Genomic DNA, 16,628 nt, shown 5'->3' on the forward strand with positions numbered 1-16,628 from the left:
GCTATTTCTACACGCCTCTTACAGGATCTTGCAGCTTTAGATCTTCACCTTCATAATTCCGACCCCACTCATAAGGCCGGTAATCTTTTAGACCCCATCATTTCTAACCTCACTGGCATTTCCTACCAATCTTCAACGCCGGTCTCTTGGTCGGACCATTTTATTGTTAACTTCTCAATTGAAATGACTATGGTTAACCCCTCTAATCCCGCTCTCCCTCACAAAGCCAGCAGGAACTGGAAACGTTTAGACGTAGACAAACTAAACTCATTTCTTACTAACTCAATACCTACGTCTTCCAGTATAACTACCAAAGAGCTACCTTCTGTCAGACTGTGGTTGACAACTGCCTTGGATTCTTGTCTCCCGATTCAAAGAAATAAATCTCAAATCCATCACCCACCAGCACCATGGTTCACTGACGCCCTTCGCCAAGAAAAATCTAATTGTAAAAAACTGGAACGCATATGGCGCTCCAACTATAACTCTGATCAGAAAGTAGAATACAAGGCTGCCCTTAAAGCTTATCATTCGGCTTGTGATATTGCCAGAGCAAATTTTGCTAATACCACTATTCTTACGGCGCAGAATAGACCCAAGGCCCTGTTTAAAATAGTTAAAGAGCTATCAGGTGCGTCTACTGTACCTAAGGACCCCTGTCTGGACACTGCCCAGTGTGAAGTTTTAGCCAATTTCTTTGTTGAGAAGATTGAGAAGATCTATGATACTTTTAATTCTACTCCCGTTGCGTCCACTTACCCTGATCTAACCTTATGTACTCCCCCACCGGTCACTATCCCTTGCTCCACTTCCATTACTCCCCAACTCCACGCTTGGGATCCTATTTCCCCTACGCTTCTAAAAAAGTATCTGCAGGACATAAAATCTGGTTCCCCCCTTGACCCTATGCCTCCTCAAGTTTTGAGCTCTTTGGACCCAGCCCTACTCCTTATCATTTTGAAGGTTCTGAACGCGTCACTTACTGAAGCTATCGTTCCTAATGAATGGAAGCACGCTATGGTGGTCCCATTATTAAAAAAGGCCAACGCAGATCCCAATAACCCATCTAACTTTCGCCCTATTTCTTTGCTTTCATGTTTCTCTAAAATGTTAGAGAAACACGTTAATTCTTTACTCAATTCTCACGTGGAAACCTTCAATCTTCTTCATGGTTCTCAATCCGGGTTCAGGGCTGGTTTCTCTACTGAAACCACTCTCCTTGGTGTGTCGGAATCCATCAGACAAAAGGTGGACAATGGGGAGACAGTGGCACTCATATTGCTTGATTTGAGTGCCGCATTTGACACCGTCTCCCATTCCATCTTGTTGTCCACCTTGAAATCTGTGGGTGTCGGTGGTTCCGCCCTGGCCTGGATTGCTAATTTCCTTTCTGATCGCACGTTTCAAGTTTTTTCTTCTACATCTGTTTCATCAATATTCCCCTCCAATCACGGTGTCCCACAAGGGTCTATCCTCAGCCCTCTTTTTTTAAATTTGTATGTTAGACCTCTTGCTTTTTTGGCGGAACAGGCAGGTCTCACTATTTATTCCTATGCCGATGACACTCAAGTCATCTATTCACTCTCCACCAACAAAAATCTTCCCTCTTCCTCTCTTCAAGCTGGACTGAAACAGATATCTGCATGGATGCTTGAGCACAAATTAAAACTGAACGGGGAGAAAACAGAACTGCTCCTGTTTGGCTCTGACACCTCGCTCTGGGGCCCACAACATTGGCCGCCGGAGATGGGCCCTCTTCCCACCCCAACTACGACTGCTCGTAATCTTGGGGTCCTCCTTGATAATCAATTGTCCTTCAAGCAACACGTCGTGAAAGTCTCCGCCACCTGTACCACCATCATCAGGTGGCTGAGGAAAATCACGTGGATGCTGCCTGCTGACACCCTGAGGACTGTAGTCCAGGCTCTTGTCACCTCACGCCTGGACTATGGGAACATCCTACTCCTGGGTGCCTGCAAGGAGGTAACTAAGAAGTACCAGGTGGTACAAAATATGGCTGTTCGCCTTATTTGTAACCTACCCGCCAGAACCTCAGCCACGTCTCATATGCGTAAACTACATTGGCTGCGAATTGAGAGCAGAGTCAAATTCAAGGCACTATGTCTCATGCACAAGATCATGACTGGAAAAGCTCCACACTACTTATCTGTTCTAGTGCAGCAATATCTTCCCCCTCGTACACTTAGGTCATCTACCCAGAATAAGTTTAGGATACCGCGTGTCAAGAGAGCTAAAATGGGAGGTCGCTCATTCTCCCTGTTAGCACCTTCTCTTTGGAACTCCCTACCCCTACCTCTGCGTTCTGAAATGTGCTTCTTGACTTTCTGTAAAGGAATTAAGACCTGGCTCTTCAATACTTAAACTGCTGTCCTGACGCTCCTCCCACCCTGTATATCGTTCTGTTTGCCTTAGTGCCGGGACACCTCCGGGTAGCTGCGCGCTTAATAAATGTAATTATAATAATAATAATAATAGGCATTTCTGCACACATAAATGTTGTTCACAGTACAATTGTATATAGAGCAATTGCATATTACAGTTTATATTTCCCAATCTAAAATGTTATTAACAGCACAGTCAAGGTTTAATATGATCCCGATGATTTAATTTCACTTTATTAAGGTTTTCTGACTTATAAATGTTTGATTTAATTACCTCCAAGCAAAACACTCATACTAAATATTTAACTGTTTCGCTGTGATGAAGGTCTGCTTATAAGAAAGGGTTAGTTCCTACTGTCTACACTATGACCAAAGAATAAAACCCACTCTGACCTCCAGGGAACCGTTTTAAAATATAGATGTCATGGGAAAATTAAAAGAGGCTTGTGTACTCAATTGTCACTTAAAAATTTGGCTTTTGGTGGCTTTTTTAGATGGGCATTGCTCAGTCATTCAGTGACCTGCCTGCATAGTTATGCCACATGCCGGACAACTTTTAGTGGAGCGGTGCAAACCCAGAAATCCAGTGCAAAAGTATACGAGTTGCTCAACACCACTTAGGCCCTCATTACCAGGGTCGTATCTTCGGGGGGTGGTGTGGTAGGCAGGGGTATGTGCTGAACACTCCCCTAATATTTGTTTTCAGTTTGGATTACTGTCAGTGACAGTCGTGTCCTGCGGATCACTGGGGTGAGGTGTATCCAGTGTTCGCCTGGGTAGTGGCTTGTGACAGGCTGCACCTAGCGAAGATCAGGGTGTGGCACGAGTAAAGCTGCATCCCAGCAGGCCCCACTCATACCGACTATCACCTAACAGGCTAATCAGCAGTTACGGACTCTGGAGTGTTGCTGAGTGCAGTGGCGGTGGTTTTAAAGACACTCCAAGGGGCATATTATCAAGGGCCTTATCGCCGCTTTAGCAGGACTTTTTCCCGCTAAAGCGGCGATAATTTCATTGCCCTATTAGCAAGCTGTCGCTAACAGCAGTTAGCGACAGTTTGTAGGTGATAGCGAGCGGTTTGGGGCCTGCTTTGCATGTCAGCGATATTTATCGGTAATGACATGCAAAGTGGGCGTACCCAACCTGTTAGCGATTGAAAGCAGTCGCTAACATCGCTATCGCCTATTATCAACGCAGGCACAGCGATAAAAAAATTTGCACTAAGCGCGAATATCGCCAAAAACTAATGCCTGCTCAGACCACTTCTTAACCTGTATATCCAATGCGAGTTGGATATTCAGGTTAAGACCCTATTGGCGTTAATACCTGAATATCGCTGGATTTCCAGCGATATTCACGCATTGAGCCGCTATAGCCAGATATTTTATCGCATTTGAGATAAACGTTGCTAATATCACGTTATCACTGTGATAAAATCCGGCGATTCACGGTGATAAAAAAATATCGCTAAGCTCATTTAGCGATAAATATCGCTAGTTGTTGGTAATATGCCCCCAAATCCGGTATGCCATTCAGAGTTAAAGAAGGGTTTCTCTTTTCATCCAGGAATGCTCAGACTCCAAGCCAACAAAAGGTTCAGAAATGCACTGACCGTAAGATCAATAAACCCATCACCAGGGCCACTGGAACTATGAGATTGTGTGGCGATTTTCGGTTAGTTATAGATTTTTTGCATTTGCCACATAATCTATCATCTGCCATATAATCTGCAGATGTTAACAAAAAAAAATTGTTTCTAGCTCAGACGGTTCTAGAGATACTAATAATGCAGCGACATATGTTATTGCATAGTGGAAGGCCCTTTAGCAAAGCTAGACTGGTCACCTTTCCGTTGCTTATTGATATATTTGGGTGGTAAACGGGTAGGAATGAGGCACAACCAATAACCAGACAGTGTTATCAAGTTTAAAAATGATGAAATAATGAAGTAATGCTGGTACGAAATATGCTGTATTATACAGCAATAATTTGACTTTTCTTGCGGCATAATTTACTCAACCATGCCGCATAATGTGTCCCTCTCCTGTCGCATAATTCCAGTGGCCCTGTCCATGACCAGCCAGTGCGCTGAAACACGTGCTGATTTGAAACAGATAACGCGAGGGGTTGAAGAAAGCCTAGGCCATTCTGCTTTTATAGTAACCTCAAATGCTCGTTTCTTTTTCATGAGCATTTCTTTGAAAAATTGACAATTCTGCTTTTGACAGAATATGTTTGGCCTGAAAAATGTAAGGGTGGCATTTTCTTCAAATGCTTAGTTTGCTTTGTTTACATCTTCATTTTGTCCTATGTATATGATAAAGAGAATTTTAAAAAGCGCTTTCAACTTTCTGCATATAATCTGCATAAGAGAATTTACACAACGTGCCATGGTTGATTCAGCCTTGCACCCTCCCTAGGCTGCTTAAGGAAGACTATTAATTCGAGTAATAACACGAGAGCTAAATAGTTAACATTAATATCAGTCTTGCTAGCAATCTACTGGTTCTTTATAACGCTTAAAAACACACAAGAAACTGTTAAAAATGCTATTTAAAAACAGGTTATTTCTATTTGTATCACATCAACTACAAAGTGAGGGGTGAGCGTTTGTTCGCGAGAACTCTTGGCTTACCGGGTTCACTCAGACTACGTGTGCTGCTCCTGAGGACTGTATCGTATATTGCTAATGATTTTGCTCACCTGAGGCGGAAAGCCGGGTGATAGTTTGCTCGCTGTTTTAAAAATATTATTTTTACTTATATTTTCCTTTGCACCTGTTAGACTGTTTTATATAATCACAAACATTCTGTGACTCACTCCTATTGCTCGCACTGTCCTTTCCGTTTTGCCATAGACGATTTGGGTACTGTGGCCAGAGACGTCTCTTGTCTCTTGTGTTACACGGCAGCCTGACTCATAAAGAACTACAAGTCCCAGCGCTCTTGCGCTGTACACGGGACTACAAAGTGAGATGGCCGCTTCTCCGCGCAGTGGCCGCGTACAGCGGACGCGCCGCTGGCGTGCCGAAGTCGAGCCTAAGTCCTGCCCGTCTGCGCCCGTCCGCGCCAGGCTGGGCCCTGGGACCACCAATTCCACTCTAGATGGCCTCACTTCTGGTAATCAAGGTACGACTATCACATATGCTGCTGGGGAATTGATTTCCCACAGACATGTGTCTAACACATATTGCTCAACCTGCACATTTCCTATTCAGGGTTTTAATTGTCATAAGTGTGGATTCTCATTGGGCAGGATGAGCAGGTGTAAACAGTGGAAACGCCCGCATAAATTTGGTAAACCTATTGTAATTAAACCCTCCTCTTTTACTTCCAAACTCCATTTTTGGAGCATAAACTGTAGGTCTCTGCCAAAGCATAAAAATCATATTTTGATTTCTTAGTTGATGAAAAACTGGACGCCATTTTTCTTACAGAAACTTGGCTCCACGCAAGCTCTGGACCAGACATTGCTTTTGCAACCCCCCCTGGCTATGTCATGGTCAAGAGAGACAGAGACACTGGCAAGGGAGGTGGTATTGCCATAATTTTTAAATCCAGTTACAGTTGTGAATTTGAAGCGTTTCCGCTTCAGGGCTGCGAGGCTGCTCAATTCAAATTAGCAATCAGCGCCCAGATGACTTTATCCGGTTTATTAATATACCGCCCTCCAGGGAATTCCAATATATGGGCAACATCCTTTTCTGAAACCATTGCTCCATTGATCCTGAAGGCCGCTAATTTCACCATCTTGGGGGATCTGAATTTACATTTGGAAGACCCTCAATGTATGACTAGCAAAACCTTTCTGGCGGATTTAGAAGCTCTTAAAATCCCACTGTGCAACTCGGGATCTATGCATTCCGCGGGGCATTTGCTGGACCCTGTTCTTTCGAACCTTGCGTATGATTGTGAACCTGCCGCTCGTCCTTTGGAATGGTCGGATCATATGGCAGTTACATTTTCTCTCCTGTGTACAAAGAATACAGTGTTTGATGCTACTGATACAGGAGGAAAATTACGCTGTTGGGGCAAGCTAAATAGTCCTGAGTTTAATCTCTATCTGTCTGACACTGCACCAAATGTTAATTCATCTCTTTTGGTGTCGGAGGTGGCAGTCTCCAAATGGTTGAACATTGCTTTGGACAAACTCGTTCCACTTGCGTCCATGCATTCTCTGCCCCACCGTCATCCTGCGGCATGGTTTTCGGAGAATTTAAAAACTATGAAATCTCAGTGCAAGGTACTCGAGAGACAATGGAGGCGTTCCTATTCTCCCTCTCGTAAGATGTCATACAGGGTGGCTCTTAGAGATTATCATAAACAATGTAAAATCGCTAGAGCTACATACATTGCCAACACTATAACACATGCTCGGAACTGTCCGCGTACACTTTTTTCTGTTGTGAAAAAATTGACAGGTGCAGATTCTACTCCTGCCCCTCCTGTTCTGGATGAGGCACAATGTAATTCTATCGCTGAGTTTTTTATTACCAAGGTGGAACGTATTTACGATTCACTGGGTCTTCGACCTTCGAGCGAAGATTTATCTTCTACCCCTGTGCCGGTTCAAGACAGTCAATTCCTCACGACAATTAAACTTTCCGAGTGGTCGCTCTTTGATGATGTTTCTTTTGCTCACTGCCTTGAGAGCATCAAATCCGGTTCTCCTTGTGATCCTCTACCGGATAAAATTTTGAAACAACTTGACCTGAACCCTCGCCGCGTGGTGATGAGGCTCCTTAATTCCTCGCTGATGGAATCTTGTGTTCCACAGAAGTGGAAACATGCGATGGTAGTCCCTCTACTAAAAAAGGCTGGAGCGGATGCCTCCAATTTATTCAATTTCAGGCCCATTTCGTTGTTGCCTACTTTTTCTAAAATCCTAGAAAGGCACATTAACTCACAACTGACTCTCTTGGTAGAGAGTTCGGGCTTTCTACATCCATCACAATCTGGATTTAGAGCTCACCACTCCACAGAAACTACTCTTTTGGGAGTTACTGAGAATTTACGGCACGGTATCGATCGCGGGGAAACATCTGCACTTATCCTTTTGGATCTAAGTGCGGCATTCAATACCGTGTCCCATTCCATTCTTCTCACATCTCTCCAATCTCTGGGAGTTGGGGGTTCAGCTCTGGCTTGGATTGCTTCTTTTTAAGTGAGCGTACCTTTCAGGTTTTCTCAGCAAAAGCATCCTCGAAAACTTGTGCATCAGCGCACGGCGTTCCCCAGGGGTCTATTCTCAGTCCATTACTGTTTAAAATCTATGTTAGACCCCTGGCTACCATTGTGGAGGAAGCCGGTTTGAATTTATACTCTTACGCCGACGACACACAAATTATTTTCTCCCTCTCTAACAGGGAAGACAATAATATCTCGGCTCTTAAACACGGTCTGTCTCGGGTGGCAGGCTGGATGCAGGAGATTTTCCTCAAGTTAAATGGAGATAAGACCGAGGTTGTGATCCTGGGCAAGGGTAAAGATCTATGGGGTCCGCAACATTGGCCCGAGAGTATGGGTCCTACCCCTCAACCCGTTGCTCAGGTTCGCAATCTCGGATTCCTCATTGACGAAAAGCTTACAATGCGGCAACAGGCCGTCAAGGTGGCTTCTATCTGTTTTGCCACCTTAAGATGGCTCCAAAAAATGTTGTGGATGCTTCCTGCCTCTACACAAAGGACGGTAGTCCAGGCCTTGGTAATATCTCGCCTGGACTACGGGAATGTCCTTTATCTTGGTGCCGATTTAACAACTTCAGGTTATTCGAAACGCGGCCACACGGCTGTTACGCAATGTTCCTCGGAAAACATCTGCTTCTCAAGCCCTTCGTGATCTACACTGGCTGAGAATAACAAATAGAATTAAATTCAAGGCCTTATGTTACATCTTCAATATAAAACAGGGCTCTGCCCCGAGGTATCTACAGAATCTCATTCATGCTTATAAACCTAGCCGCAGTATGAGATCCTCAGGGAAAGGAGATTTTATTGTTCCTAGATTCAGGTTAGTGAAGATGGGCGGCCGCTCCTTTTCGCATTTGGGCACTAAATCCTGGAATGTCTAACCTGTGATGTTGAAGCTGGAAACAGATCTTCTTCGCTTCCGTAAGGGCTTAAAAACTTGGCTCTTTCAGCAGTAATTTTGCACAGTCTTCTTTAGTAGCTTCACTTATAGGTGCCTGGTAGTTCTTTCTTCTTCAGTCTATCCCTTGGCGCCGGGTAACCCACTGCGGGTATCCGCGCGCCTTATAAGTTTAAATAAATAAATAAATTAAATAAATCAAATGCTATTAGGGGCAGATCTACTACTTAATATTAAACGTTTATACAATGTGGGTCACAAATCGAACTGTCCCTGGAATCAACCTAGGAAGTATGATGGCTGAGTTGATCATCCAGGATTCGAAACTCACCCCGACAGATTGCTCGCAGATGTCTCTAGCAGGGGCTCAATGCTAAAATATAGCTTTGGCACTAAAAGTGGCAATGCTATGTAATTTTACAGTGTGAAGGTTATGACAACAAAATGACATTAAGCTTCATTACCAAATACATATAATATGCACGCTTTTAAAACTTGCTTCCAAATAAGCAGGTCCCCAAGAATGTCAAGGGTTGTTTTACATAAAGTGCTTGAACCCCATACATGTAGAAACTGAACCACTGCTATTGAAATAAAGCACATTTTACACTGATCAAGTATTGTGTTACAGTAGGAGCTTGTTGTCTCTCCTGCAATCCATAATGATGCTGGCAAAATGGGGGGCGTGGCCAACAGCCGAACATGGTGGACGTGAGCTAGGATCGCTCCTTCCAAAATTCCCCTGAAATCCTGAAAACATCCTTTTGTAGCGGTATCTGACCCCCACCCCTTACCTGCAACCTGTCGACATACGGTCTGCATTGCTCTTGACCGATCGACGGCGCTGAGGACCTCGGAACGCGACGCCGAGCTGAAGCGCCGCGTGTGGGGAGAGAGGCCTGCAGCCGAGGACACGACCGCGGACCACGGTACCTTGAGAAGCGGACCGGAAGTGGCCCGCGCTCGGCTACGTGAGTGCCCTTGCGGGCGGTGGAGCGGTCCGGGGTGCCCCCGGAGCCACTGGGGTGCGGCGACTGCCTGCGGACCGGCATTGTTGGCCCCTGCTGCGGGGGAGGTGCCTAAGGACAGGAAATCGGACCGCCGAAGCTACCGGAGCCTACCGGAGCTCCGAGCCGATCGACATCTGAGCCCGGGAGCCCGGCGGGAACTGGGACGGCTGGGGCCTCGGACGGAATCCACCCCACAGTGCAGCGGGGTGACGAGGGGCCTGCCCTGAGGGAAGACGGCCTGATTGTGGCAGGAAACGGTTTTGCTGGTGAGTGTTGACGGGGCTATAGCAGAGACTGCAGGCAAGGCCCGGTGCTTGACAGTGACCCACCAGCCCCCCTCCGTACCAGAGGGAGATGTATGGATCTGTGTGAAGTTGGGCATCTGATCACAAGCTGGGGAGACAAGCGCAAGAGCACAACTGGAGTGAGAGCTTCGGGTGCCCTAACTGAATTAACAGGACTGCCCTGTCAAGCGCGCCTCGGAGCGGCGCCGCCATGAGGAGGATGGACAGCCTGAACAGCGGCGCTCCCCTGGGGGTGCTGGGTGCGGTCATGGTGGCGCCGGTGTCCGGAGGAATGCGCACCACGCATTGCAGTTAATAGGAACTGGCCGGATACGGTCGCGAACGCGATCCTCGCTCCCACAGCTTCTGGACTCCATACCCGGATACTATACTGAGGCACGAGACCAACCACAGAGTACCCAGTAGGGTGGCATCCGCCCGTAGCTGCATCGATCTGGTGGTGAGTGACTGAGAGTGCCAGTGTCGGATAGACAGGATGACTCCATATCGCCCATAGGGCGCATTGCGGTGGTGCGCGATGGGCAGGAACAGGAACCCACGTAGTGGCACGCAGGCCTCCGGATCGGACGATCCTCTGGCCTCATCCAACGCCGACAGGAACTACCAGGCAGGAGCCAAAGCTGGACCTCATATTAACTGAGATCAGGGCGTCCAGAAAGGCTCTTGAAACCCGGATGGACACTATGTCGATGGGACTGTCACTGCTCAAAGACGACCACAAAAAATTGGCAGAAAAAGTGTCAGAACAGAAACTTGCGCTTGCCGATTTGATCCCTCAACAAACAGAACATTCCACGAGGCTAGAAAGTCTGGAGAAGCAAATGCGAAACCTGAGAGACAGGGTCGATGATGCGGAAGGGCGCTCAAGACGCAACAACATACGCATCTAGGGCGTACCGGAACGCAGCGAAGGGACTAATCCGACCCATTTTGTAGAAGAATGGTTAAAGACTGTCGCGGACCCAGCGGACCTTACCCAAATGTACAGTGTAGAGAGGGCGCACAGGGTCCCCCCCAGACCGCCGAAACACGGGGCTCCACCTCGCCCCTTGATAGCGCATCTCCTCCACTTTAAGGACAGGGATGCCATACTGAAGGCCGTAAGAGAAAGAGGTCCCATACAATACGAGAACCACTCAATCTCCATCTACCCGGACTTTACACTGGCGGTTCAATGATCCAGGGCGTCCTTCTGGGGAGTGAAGAGAACACTCAGGGAGCGCAATGTGGAATATGACTTGTTCTACCCGGCGCGTCTTAGAGTCATTCACGACCGCAAGACTTATTTCTTTGACAATCCGGAGGACGCTTCGGAGTGGCTGGAAGTGACACTCACCCCTCTGCAGTCCTTACGGGATGAACAGGAAGTGCCGGAAACACAGAGGTCCGATAGTCGGACGGAGGCTCAGGACCGCCCTGGGCGCCCGGATTTGGAGGAGCCCCAAGCTGATCGACCGAGCGAGGAGAAAGAGGACGGCACGACAATAATAGCACAACTGACCACTAACGCACTGGCAGAGCATGATGCGAGCACTGGGTCGCCGCCAGCGAGCCAGACAAGTTCCCATACAGCGGCCTCTGACATGGAAGGCAGCCTGCAGTTATTTCCCCGGATCACGGCACAGATGGCGGCAGACATGTGAACGTTATCCCAGCAGACGGCGATCTGGTAACGTAGCGGATGATCTTCTATGTTTAGAAGGGGAGGGGTGGGGGGTCTAGGATCTGAAACACTTACGACCATAGGGGACATTGGTTACGAGACTTTTTGCAGCGAACTGTTGTGAACGTCTGTCTGGGCCCACGCCCCCAGGCTTAGGCATGGTTCCAGAATGCTCTTAACCCTGTTGGGTATTCTAGTTTGGTCCTCTACGGTTTTGGAGGGGGACCTACAAGTTGGGGTGATGCATGTATACGTAGCACTGAAAATTTCCATTATGTGGTTGACACTGTTGTGGGCAATGGTTTTGGTTCGTAATGTGGATATCCTGGGTTATGGCATCCCCTAATGATTATATGATCTGCACTTGGAACGTACGGGGATTGGGTTCGGTACACAAACGGCACAGGGTTCTGGCACAATTGCATAGGCGGCAGGTACACATAGCATACCTTCAAGAGACACATTTAAACGAATCGGAGGGTGCCAAAATGCTACGAAAATGGAAGGGCCAGCTCTACGCCACAAAGTTCTCTGCGTTCTCCCGGGGGGCGGCCATTTGGATCAGAAACACGGTCCCGTTCAAGCTCATTGAATCTAGTGTAGATAAGGAGGGCCGATATGCGCTTGCTCGAGGGCTGTTGGACGGTGTATGTGTAGTACTTGGATGTATGTATGCTCCGAATGTGGACCAATCGCATTTTTTTGTGGAGATTGGTAGGGTGCTGGCGGACTGGGTGGAGTATGACTGGACTATAGGTGGGGACTGTAACGCGGTATTAGACCTCACGCTGGACAGATCACACCCCCCCTACATGCGACTGAAAGTAGGAAACAAGCGGGAGCGCTGGCACAGTGGGCGGAAGGATGGGAATTAGATGACGCCTGGCGGGCACTTCATGCATCACATAGGGAATACACGTTCTACTCTCCACCGCACAAATTACACACCAGGATAGACCGTATTTTTTGCTCCAAGACACTCATGCCATCAATCGTGAAGGTACAGCACATGGGGAAGACGTTGTCAGATCACAACCCGGTGGAATTATTAATACAATGGGGAAGACTACCCACTCCTATACCGACATGGCGACTGTCCCCGAGTCTTCTAGAAGACCCGGTCTTTAAGTCCACCCTACTAGACGCCACCACACATTACTTTAACGAGAATACGGGCACGGCAAGTTCCAGACAGGTTGAATGGGACGCCTTTAAGGCTACCATATGTGGTGTGGCCATGGGTACCAAAATAAGCGTTAAACACCTGGTACTGGGAAAGTTGAGGGCAGTGGAGGACAGTCTGGCGGTGCTAGAAAACGAGGTCGCAGGCACGGACGGTGCCCTCACGCAACTGCAGGAGGCTATCATATAACATGCAGAGCTCCTGGAGGAGCTAAGAGTGCTAGACTATAGGGAGTACACCGCACGGCAACACACACAGGCGGATAGAGTGGGCGCGCATCTGGCACGTCTGACGAAGGACGCCCCAGCGGTCACCCCTATTATGGAGATACAGGATACCTCCGGGGAGCTGGTACAGGGGCAGCGTGAGATTAACACAATGTTCCGGCAATATTACGCAACTTTATATGGCCCACACGCTCCACTCTCGGAACTGGCATTTGAGGAATTTTTCTCCGATATCTGTGTTCCTCCGCTGAGTGCAGCGCACAATGCGGAACTAGCGTAGCCCATTACAGCGGATGAAATTAGAATGGCCATCCAGGCTTTGCCGAGGAACAAGGCACCCGGGACGGACGGGCTCCCGGCGGAATTTTACCTGACATATATAGACCTACTGACCCCCCGCCTTCATGCGTTATACGGTGAAGCACTGAAAAGAGGCGAACTGCCTGACACGACACTGCAGGCCCTAGTTGTTTCCCTTCTGAAACCAGGGAGGGACGCACTGCAGCTAGACAACTACAGAACGCTGTCACTTCTGAACACTGACTCCAAAATCCTCAGTAAGATACTAGCGGTGCGCCTGTCCCAGCATATCCCGGAAATAGTACACCCCGATCAGTGTGGGTTTGTACCGGGTAGGAGCACGGCTCTGAACCTACGGAGGCTCAGCCAATTGATGTCCCCGGATGCAGAGGGTGGTGACGCCGAGGGTTGTATCTCACTGGACCTCAGACAGGCCTTTGATTCCCTCAGGTGGGACTACATGTTTGCGACCATGGCCAGATTTGGGCTCCCTGCTGAATTCATAGCCTGGGTGTCCCTGCTGTATCGGAAACCCACGGCACGGGTTCCAACCAACAAATGTATCTCAGATCGGATTGAGATAGGGAGGGGTACGAGGCAGGGATGCCCGCTCTCACCCTTGCTGTTCATAATCGCTCTAGAGCCCTTACTGCTGAAAGTGCGTTCGGTGGCGGCCGCGGTGGGGATTACTAGGCTTCACACTCACCACGTCATATCGGCATATGCCGACGACATATTGCTGTTCCTCAAGGATATAAACAATCCGGTGACACCACTGCCGCGGATATTTGCGGATTTCCGCGAGTTGTCGGGCCTCGCCATCAACGAGATGAAGTCTTACGGGTTTGGCTTCCGTGGCCCGGTGGCGGGAACACATGTCCGATTCCCGCCACACTGCTTACAGGTCGCACCCGTGCACTTCAAGTACCTGGGTATTCAGATATACCGACAGTCACAAGACCTGATGGACGGTAACCTGGGAAGAGCCCTGACCAACCTACATAAGCAGGTGCAGTTCTGGAACACCCTGCCGTTGTCAGTGGCAGGCAGAGTAGCTATCTCAAAGATGGTGGTACTGCCGCGGCTGATATATTTCTTCACGAATTTGCCTATATTGGTCCCTATGCCTTTTTTTAAGAAGCTAAATACTCTGCTAATTGAACTGGTGTGGGGGAAGGGCAGAAGGCGCATCAGCATGGCCAAACTACAGCTTCCCACGGACCAGGGCGGCATGGGAGTACCTGACTTGTTCGCCTACGGGTGTGCGTGCCAACTACAGTGGCTTGCATATTGGCTGGCAGGCCGCAACTTACAGGAACTGAACATGACGGAGGCGGATAGAAGAATGGGCGCGATACATCAGTTATTGCTCCCAGGGAGCAGGGCGCCACCTGCGACTCTGCCCCTACTTAAACTGGCACTCAAGTACTGGAAAAGAGCGGTCAGGTACACCAATAGTCGTTCGAATTATGCACCCTCGATACCACTGCTGGGCATCCCACTGGGGACGGGTACATTGACGGAACGGAGACTATGGGCGTGGCAGGATGCGGGAGTGGTGCAGATTGTAGATTTTTTCTCAGATGGCAGGCTATTGCCATATATGGAGTTCGCCAGACTCCATCAAACGCCGAGAGCACTGTTTCTGCAACATGCACAACTGACTCATTACATAGGCACTCACTGGCTGAAAGATGAAGCGGAGCCCGTCACCAACACGCTGATTTCTATGCAGTACCTCATGGGAACGGGTAGTCACTTGACAAAACGGCTGACTGCTGGAATACGAGAGGGCAGGGCTGACCCCCTACAACCCCTGAGGCTATGCTGGGAGGTAGATATGGGAAGAGTTTTGAGTGACAAGGAATGGAAACTGGTACTGAGACTGCCAAAGAAAGTGTCCCGAAACCCTAAGTTTAAATTCATACAATTAATGATTGTACATAGGGCATACCTCACCCCACACAAGATACATGTGATGTTCCCGGAAGCGGCTGACACATGCCCCAGATGCCAACAGGAAGATGCAGGCATAATGCACATGTTCTGGGATTGCCCTAAGCTGGGGCCCTACTGGGGCGCGATACACCACATTTTGAATGACATAGCGCCAGGCAGACCTTACACATCCGCTTCTTATTGTTTGCTGGGACTAGGCCACAAAGAAAAAAAGAGAAGTGTGGTTACCAGATTCGTAGACCTGGTACTGTTATTGGCAAAGAGAGCGGTGGCGATGAGATGGAAGTCGGCTAGACCCCCGGAAGTAGAGACCTGGAGTGGGGAGGCGATCAGGTGGGGCAAAGCTGAGGGACAGGAACTACACAGGGAAGAGCGCAGAGGGCTCAGTAAACACCCCGTCTCATTAGAGTGGAATGCATTACTATTAGCATTTGAACAGGGCGTATAGGATCATGGGGAATAGAGCAGGGTTACTGCCTGGCAAAGACGAACAATGTACAATCGTACGGACATGCGTAAGAACCGCGGACCGAGTTGCGGACTTAAATTACATAATCTGCTGTAATTATATGTTGTATATATGGGGATCGGTAATCCCGACAGCTGCCAACCGAAACATAGAGATTAGAACCAAACCACCATAGGCCTGAATTGAGGATTGAGTAAGTGCTGGGGAGGAGAGAGTAGGGGGAGGGAGTTTGGGAGTTGGGGATTATTATCTTTAGCGGAAAATGGAAAATGACGATCCTGGTTTACATTATTGAGTTGTATGTCACGATGTAGAAGCACGCTAAACGAAAGATTGTACTGTATTAAGTGACCTTTATTGTCAATAAAGAAACTTTAAAAAAAAAATGATGCTGGCAAAATACTGGCACATTCTCTCAGAGTTGTCTAATTTTCACGAAGAAAACATGCACAGGGGCAAAAAGCCCCTCTGGGGAGCCACAGAAGCAAACCACCATGGTCCTTTGTTATTAAGATATTGGGGCACAACTAAACAGACACTGGCAATGGGAGACACAGACACTGTGAAAGGGGGTATATATGCTGTGAGGGGGAAACCCGGACTCAGGATAAGGGAAACAGAAGACAAGGATAGGGAAACCAGGGCACTGACACAACTAGACATTGACGCAGGTGCAGTATAAATGGGCACTGTGACAGGGAAACATAGATGTTAGACAAGGAGGTAAGTGCAGTCATTGTGATGTTGAGTCAATTACAAGAAGACGAGGAGACACAGATGATTGGAGGGGGAAACAAGGATGGACAATGGGCTAAAAAAATAGACACCGAGGCACAAAAACACAGACAGAGACACAAAGGTGGAAACAGAAACACTGGGCCTGGGAAGCATGGATTGCTGGTGAGGAAGACACACATTGTCACAGACTCAAGGGCAGGGAGGCATTGGCACTAGGATAGGAAATGCACACCCTGGAACATGGAGATAGAGGCCTGGGAAACATAGAGGGTATTGAAACAAAGGC

This window comes from Lissotriton helveticus, chromosome 8, assembly GCF_964261635.1.
Source record: "Lissotriton helveticus chromosome 8, aLisHel1.1, whole genome shotgun sequence".
In the NCBI taxonomy this organism is placed as follows: Eukaryota; Metazoa; Chordata; class Amphibia; order Caudata; family Salamandridae; genus Lissotriton; species Lissotriton helveticus.